We start from the raw sequence: 7,788 nt of genomic DNA, 5'->3' as shown, positions 1-7,788 counted from the left end.
CTGCCCGCCCCTGTGGAATTTAACAAAGAACGGGTTCCTTTGACTGCATTAGTGGACCATCCTAGCGAAAGCTACAGCAGACACGATATGCTGTAGAATTCTAGAGGTATTACATTGCTGTAACATGCACCTTGATGGAGCTGCTCCTGGCCTGAGGGGAGAATCAGGCCCTATTGAGCAATTGCTAGAGTACCATACTGGTTTCCATAGGGCTTTCCCATAAAGGTATATTCACAGCTCTGCTTTAGGGGGATATACCCTGCTTTGGTCTGTATTCTTCACCAGGTAACCTCAAACTCAGAATCTACACAGAGGTGCTACCACAGAGGACTGGATAGCTCAGGAGACTGGAGTAGGGAGCCTTTCACCTCTAGGTCACTATTAAGATTCCAGTTGAAAACAGTAGGAGCTGAAAGTTGTTACCATACTACAGCTATTCAGTGGCTTCTGTGAAATAGTAATACCAATGCGTAGCTCTTTTCAAAGGAGAGCAGGATCCCTGTTTTACAGATGGGGAAACTGAGGCACGGAGCAGTGAAGCGACTTGCTCAAGGTTGCCCAGCAGGCCAGTGGACACCCAGCAGGACCAAGGACTGAATCCTAGTTCAATGCTCTAGCCACTGGACTGCATGATGCTTTTAGTCCGGGTCTTAGTGGACAAGTGTCCATTCCTGCAGTTGATGCCTATGGTCCCGCTCTAGGGGTGTGGAGAATGGAAAACTTTAGCAGATGGCCCCCTCCTGCTCAGGGATGAGGCACAGAGGAGTGCAAAGTTCGCACTGTTGCTGCCCAAGAGAGACACCTGCTCTCTGGATAAATAGAAGCTCCCAAGCGCAGTTAATCTAGTGTCCTTCCCAAGAACTAAATTCAAAATCTTGTCACTCTTCCTTTCTCCAGGAAGGCAAATCAGGTCCAGTCCTCCTCTCAAATAAATAGGGAACAAGAAAAAAGCAAAGCCAAACCCAAGCTGTAAGCCAAAATCACATGGAGCTGGACCGTGCATGGAGCTCCCAGGCACTACGATAATACAAATAGGAAATAGCAACAATCATGATAATAAGACACAGGCTGACTTCACTGCGTAGTCACGGGCCAGATGTTGCATTCTGTCCACCCCCTTCCTTTGTCTACGTCAGAGGCTCTGGTTCCCAAAGCACTTGTTGTGGGTCAGCAGACAGCTGGCAGGTGATATGGGCCTGACTCCTCCTTGTTTCCCATTATTAAATGGCATTAAAGACAATTCAAACACATGCCCTGCGTTCCCGTGGATCTTTTCCATGGGGTTACCCTGCGAGTGTGAATGGGAGGAGAGGGGTCCATGAGATTCTCTGTTAACTACGAAACTGTTCAAGGACCCCTTGATCTGTCTTCTGTGTCGACGCCAAGGCATTGCATTGCCAGGCACCCCAGACTGCAGGGCAGGGGTGGCCCCTCGCAGGTCTGGCGTGCACCCCGGAATGTCACTGTTGGATTTGTCAAAAGCAGCTGAGGAGCATAAGTTGCACTGAAAGTCCGTGGGCCTGGGGTTCTTATGTCACTGATGAGCTTTTGAAAATCCCATCCCAAGGTCTTTGGGATGGCACACATGCGAGGCATACGTCTGTATAGTGCCTAGTGAGCTAATGGGAGACATAGAAATAAAAGAGGCAGTGGGTCCGAGTGGATAGAGCTCTGGTTTGGGACCCAAGACACCTGCCTTCTACCCCAGCTCTGCCACTGGCCTGCTGGGTGACCTTGGGCACATGGCTGTGCCACTCCATGCCTCAGTATCCCCAGGGGGACCAGGTAATGGACTGTGAAGTGCTTAGAGATCAGTGGATGACAACAGTTAGGTATAATTAATAACCATAGTAAGAGGGTGTCTCATTCTGGGGGTGCTCGAGGTGGCCCACTGTGCCTGGGCTCACTGGCACCACCCTTACAGAAAATCAGTCTGCCGCCTGCTTCACCATTGACGCTGGAGGGCTCCCCTTTGGCAGGCAGGGGCCTGAGCCAGATGCTAATCAACCTGGCTCTCAACTGGGGCGTTATGGATGCTTGTGCAAAGCAGGTCTGGTGAAGACCCCCCTCGTCTGACTTGATGGCATTTGACACTCTGAGTAGGTACAAATGGGTAGACCTGGGGCCAGAGCAGTGATGAGTCTGGCCTGATACATCCAGAAACAGTATATCGGCCTCTATATTCCGCACAGGGCCAAAGAGTGGCAAACCCCCATTAGCTCAACTGATGCAAACCCCTGCTTAGCTTAATCTCTAGTTAATGGTCAGCAGCGGAGCAGCTGCACTGATGGCTAGCTACTGGCTGCTGCATCAGGGCTATTGCCAAGCGTGGGTGCGTGAAGCCTGAGGGCCACAGTCTCTACTAGAGTAAATTCACGTAGCTCCAGACCGTGCTTTCCAACTTCAAATGGGCCTGGTGAGCTCAAGGCTGCAGCCCTCTTCTCTGATATCCTCTCCTGAAGCCCCAGAGCACAGGCGAGTGGGAAAACCAGCCAACTTGCAGGGCCACTGCGTCCATTCAACGCTGCACAGAGGCAGAACGGCAGAGAAACTAGCCACTGGCTACCTGCCGGCTACATTCTTCCATTCTCCAGGGGGTACTTGGTACAGGGACGCTTTTAATTTTTTTACAGGCAGACACAACCTAACGACACACAACTCTTTATTAGAACAGTAATGAAATGGTGGGCAAGTTGTGGGGGAGGTAGGATATTCTGAGTTCCCACAGACCTGCAGAGGAGAGTGTGTGTGTGTATTGTATACCCAGATAGAAAAGCTACAGTATCAATATAGGAGTGTGTACCGGGCTGCTGGCCCTTTGCGGTAGTGTCAGAGGCCAGTTACCCCATTCCAAGGGTCTAGAATAAGCAAAATCATCACTGGGTGAGAGGAAGATGGTCCCAGAGAATAGTTAGTGTGAGGGAGGGCAATGGTATGAGGGGAAACCCAGGCTATTGCTCCTTTAAGGGCCTGGGACCAGGAGCCTTGCAGAGTGTATGGGCCCAGGCTCCCCCCCTCTTTCCCAGGAGTTTGGGGTTATTAGACCCACCTGGGAAGGATCAAGGGTGACTGGGCAAATGACTCCAAAGGCCTGTCAGGAAAAGAAGCCCCCCAGTGTACTAGCTGTGCAACCTCTAAACTTGAGGGGTGAGTTGTGCACTAGGAAGCCACAGTCCCAGGAGGGAGGACTGTGAGATGGTAAAGTTGTGGGGTGAGCTACAGGCTGGGCAGGCCAGGACTGGAAGCAGAAGATGCAGCTCCAGGAAAGAAGGCTGTGAAACCGCTGAACCTGCAGTGAGCTGAATCTACCAGCCGCCCCAGACTAGGAGTGCACAGGCCCCACAAAGGAGGAATTGAATTTAAAGGGAGAACAGTTTGCAAGCTAGGGGGCTGTGAAACTCTGAACTGAAGGTGGTGTGTGCAAAAGGGTTTCTTTAGCAAGCTGGATGGTGTTTAGTAAGTTAGACCCCAGGAGAGGGGAATAGTATTTTAAAGACTCTGGGTCTGGGTTAGTTTTTGAATCTCAGGGAAAATGAGGCCTGTCAGGATAGCACCTGTCTACACAGAGGCAGTGTTGGTGGTGACCAGAGCTAGGCACGGGGATCTAGGCTTCTGGTGATGTGTATCTAGCTTTTGCACTGTTTGCTTTATAAACGTAGGCAAGCCACTTCACTCCTCTGTGGTCAAAAGGTGCCATATAAATTCCAAGTTTTTAAACCTGAACCAAAACCCCAGAACCCAAAATATTCTGGTGTCTCGAGGGTCATAATCCACCTCAAAATTTTGCTGCTTGATCTCATCACTATTATGCTCACTGTTCCTCACGCCTAGAGAAACTCCTGTGAATGCTTCATCTTGTTTAGCTCAGGACAGTGCGATATCTTTAATAACTCAGAAAGTACTGAAAATATACCAGTTACGATGATCCTTTTTCTTTCCATGCCCTGCCATGTGTTCAAACTCCTCTCAGCCGATCTGGGCAGTGATGGAGCTCCTGTTCGTAACACACAGGAAAAGTAGCGAATGACAGATGTAAAACACAGACAGGAAAATACTTGAGTGACTTTTGCTGTGATTGTTTCATTCTGTAGTGTCCGAGGCTACACAGATCTCAGGGTTGGGTCTGGCTGGGTAGGGGGAGTTGTTTAGTCGTAAAACTGTATTGCCTTGATTTTTTTATATAAAAGGTCTTCTCCCCTCCCCCCTCTATTTCAAATCTCTGGGGCCGTCGGAAGCGTAATGGGCGTGAGAGAGCCTCCATCCATCACAGACCTTGAAGAGTTCAGCGAGGTGCAGCAAACCAAGAGGAGAAACATTCCTCCAAGAACTGTCTCTCGGGTGGGGTGGGGGGCTGGGGAAGAGAAAGGAGGAAAAGATAAGGCCGCCTTAATTTGTCTTTTTTAATTGGCTCAGAATACTTGAACGAAAGCTGGTTTGTTATCCTTGGCTCTGCTCTGGCAGGCGGCCAAGATCCAGGGCCGGGACGAAGGCTTCTGAAGAGTAAACCTCTTGTGAATACCCTATTAAGACTCACTCCAGTTCTTGAAAGGAAGATGTAAGTGGGAACAGAAGTGAGGGGTGTGTTTTTTTAAAGCTGGGCTTAAGGGAACAGCTGGGTGAAAAGGACACCAAGGGCCATGCTTTCGTTTTCTTAGCATCTGCCCCAGGGCTGGCTGAGTTTCTTAAATATCGAACTGTGCACCAGTATTTCACTGATTCCTCAGTTTCCCTCTGTGGCCAAAGGGCCCTTTCTGTCAGCCTTACTCCTGGGTTGGTAATATCCTACTCCACAGGCAGTTGTTTTAATGGGCCAGATCTCAGCCTGACTTATGCAACCACACAGGGTGAGAAGGGGAAGTAAGACACGCCTCCCCCTCACCCATCCATGGGCAGCTTCCCAGAATCTCTGCTGCAGGCACAGTAGGATATGGCCATGGGGGCACGTCTCGAATTCCACCCCTGTACAGGTGGGCAGAGCCCTGACTGGAATACTGCAAGCTCCTTTAGGCAGGGACCACCTCTTCAGACATGTCTGGAAAGCAGCAAGCCCTCTTTTTGACATTAATAACATCGGGGTGACTAGTTCCTGTAGCCTGTCCTTGTAATCGGAACATGTACATTGGATGCAAAGGGCAATCCAGCGGCAAGGCACTAGCCTGGGACTCCAGAGACCTAGATTCAGTTCTCTGCTCTGCTACAAACTTCCTGTAAGATCTTTGGCAAGTCATTTAGTGTCCTGGGCCTCTCTCTCCCATCTGTAAACTAGAGATAGTAACACTTCCCTACATCAAAGAGGGGTTGTAAGATGCTCAGATACTAGGGTAATGGGGGGCCAGATAAATATCCTGGACTGTGCCAATTACTGTATGATCTGTCCATGCTTGCATCCAGAGGTTTTTTCCATCTTTGCCTCTACCCGTGAAGCTGTTTGAGGCAGTGACTATCTGTGTGCTCATCCCTCACATCTGTTGGCCAACCAAGGCCAAATCTAAGACATGAAGGGGAAAGGAGCATAAATATCTAGCCGATTATTTGGTCTCACCTGCTATTTCAACCTGGGAAAAAAACCTGTTTTCCTTCCTGGAGGATCTGGATAGTGCAGGGAGAGGGACGAAAAAACTTCACATGAAATTAAATAATGAAGGAAGCTGGGGCAGCTTGTACAGATAATGGGATATAGTCCCACTGTGTGATGGGATAAACTAGGCCACTGCCTTCCAGGAACTATACAAGGACCAAGTGTGAAATGATTGGAGATCAGACTAGATGATCGTACTGGTTCCTTCTGCTTTAAAACCAATGGAATGAGTTGAGTGGTCTTACTAGAGAACTGCCCACCTCACAAGCATGACTCATTCTCCCTCCAGCTGGCATCTTTGCTGTAGCCCAAACCCTGGCAGGGTGGCGTTGGGATCTTGCACTGCTGCTGTCCATGCCATTTCGGAGATAAGCGGAAGCCTTCATTCTCCAGGGTTACCACCTCTGAGGGGTGCCTGGTTTGCATGAGCAAATTAAAAATGATTTGAAGCTAGCCATCGTGAGGGTGTTATCATGGCTCATAAAGGACCACATACCCTCCCGTCCCTTCCCCAGTGCACCACTCAAGAGTGCTTGTGCTAAATTTCTGGGTGGGGATCTCAGAGCTTGTTCAATGCTCAGTTTTGGGTTGTGCAGATCTCTGCCAGTCCAAGCAAAAACGAAAACCTTGAAACCTTCCGGCGTTCCAGAATGCCAACCTTAGGACATAGCCATTGCCGGGCTGGGCCAGCCCCAAGGGCCCTCTAGACAGGGGCCCACCTCTGACAGTGGGCAGTACCAGATGCCTCAGAGGAAGGTGTAAGAACCCCACAGCTAGCAGATGTGGGATGCCCCCATGTGTTAAGTCTCCTCCTGATCTCTGATAGTTAGACTGGCTTATGCCCTGAATCATGAGATTCAGGAGCTCTTCCAAATTGTTTATCATTGATGATGGTAACTCTGGACGTCCTTGTTAGCCATATAAATGTCCCATTCTTTTTTTAATCTCATTTTTCTGTTGGCTCTCCCTGAGCACAGCATCTAGCTGTCGTTTCTCTTTCAGAAAAGGGCTGGCCTCAAACAGCTTGGGGCTTGGTGCAGAGGGCCCTAGAAGTTTGGGACCTTTTATGAAGTCCTGAAGCCTGCAAACTGCGAATGACACCTACAGAGCTAGAAAGGGAAAAGTTCTTGGACACACGCAGTGAACATGGGGATGTTATAGCACAGCTCACCCGCTATGGGCCCAGTCCAAAGTCCAAGAGACTCCCATTGACCAGGCTTTGGATGAGGGCTTGTACCCGTGCTCAGACTGTGTCATTAGACTGTTTTACATTTTTCTTATAAAGATCTACAAGTGACATCTTATGGCTAAGCACCAGCCTGGAGTTGGGAGACCTGGGTACAATTCCTAGCTGTGCCACAGAGTTCCTGAGAAACACTGGGCAAGTCCTTTAATTTCACCATACCTCAGTTTCCCCCCGTGCAAAATAGGGACAATGTGATGTATCTGCCCCATGGGCAGATTTTGTAAGAGAGGGGCGAGATCCTCAGATGGAAGCTGCTAGGTACAAGTCAAGGCTTGCTGTACCAAAGCTGCCAGAATCCACCCAGAGATGGCTTCAAAGCATTTTCTCTGGTTGAAATTTTCCAAGTTCCCTATGGGATTTGGATGCCCAGTTCCCCCTAGAAATTAATGGGATTGGAGTGTCCAAATCTCCTAGGCAGCTCCACAGGCTCCCCCTCACTGGTGCTCTTTTCAAATGTAGCCTTTCTGCTTCCCGATAGGCACAAGACTGAGGCCCTGAGCCTGCAAACTCCTACTCATATGCTTCACTTTACTCACATGATCAATGCCATTGAGGGCATAGGGCTAATACTCTCTGGCAGAATAGTTCTGCTCAGGTGCTTATACAGCTCCCGTTACCAGAGCTGCCAACCATCTCACAGCCTTCGATGTATTTGCCCTCACAACACCCCTGGAAGATCGGGAACTGTTGTTATTCCCATTGTACAGATGGAAAATTGAGGCAGAGAGATATCCTCAAAGGTATTTCGGCTCCTAACTTTCACTGATTTGACATACCTTTGAGGATCCAGGCCTAAGTGACTTGCCTGAGTCACACAGAGCAAAGAATGACACATCCCCTGACTGAGGCCATAGCCAGAGCTCTAACCACTAGACAGCCTTCCCCCATGGCCTAGGTGCATGTGTTTGTAGGACCGAGTCCTGCGCGAGCTGCCTTTTGTGAAGGCCAGAGGGCCGTGTGGACA

The sequence above is a fragment of the Dermochelys coriacea genome, chromosome 3, assembly GCF_009764565.3.
Source record: "Dermochelys coriacea isolate rDerCor1 chromosome 3, rDerCor1.pri.v4, whole genome shotgun sequence".
NCBI lineage: Eukaryota > Metazoa > Chordata > Testudines > Dermochelyidae > Dermochelys > Dermochelys coriacea.
The sequence above is the reverse complement of the archived record's forward strand: the minus strand, read 5'-3'. Positions refer to the sequence as shown.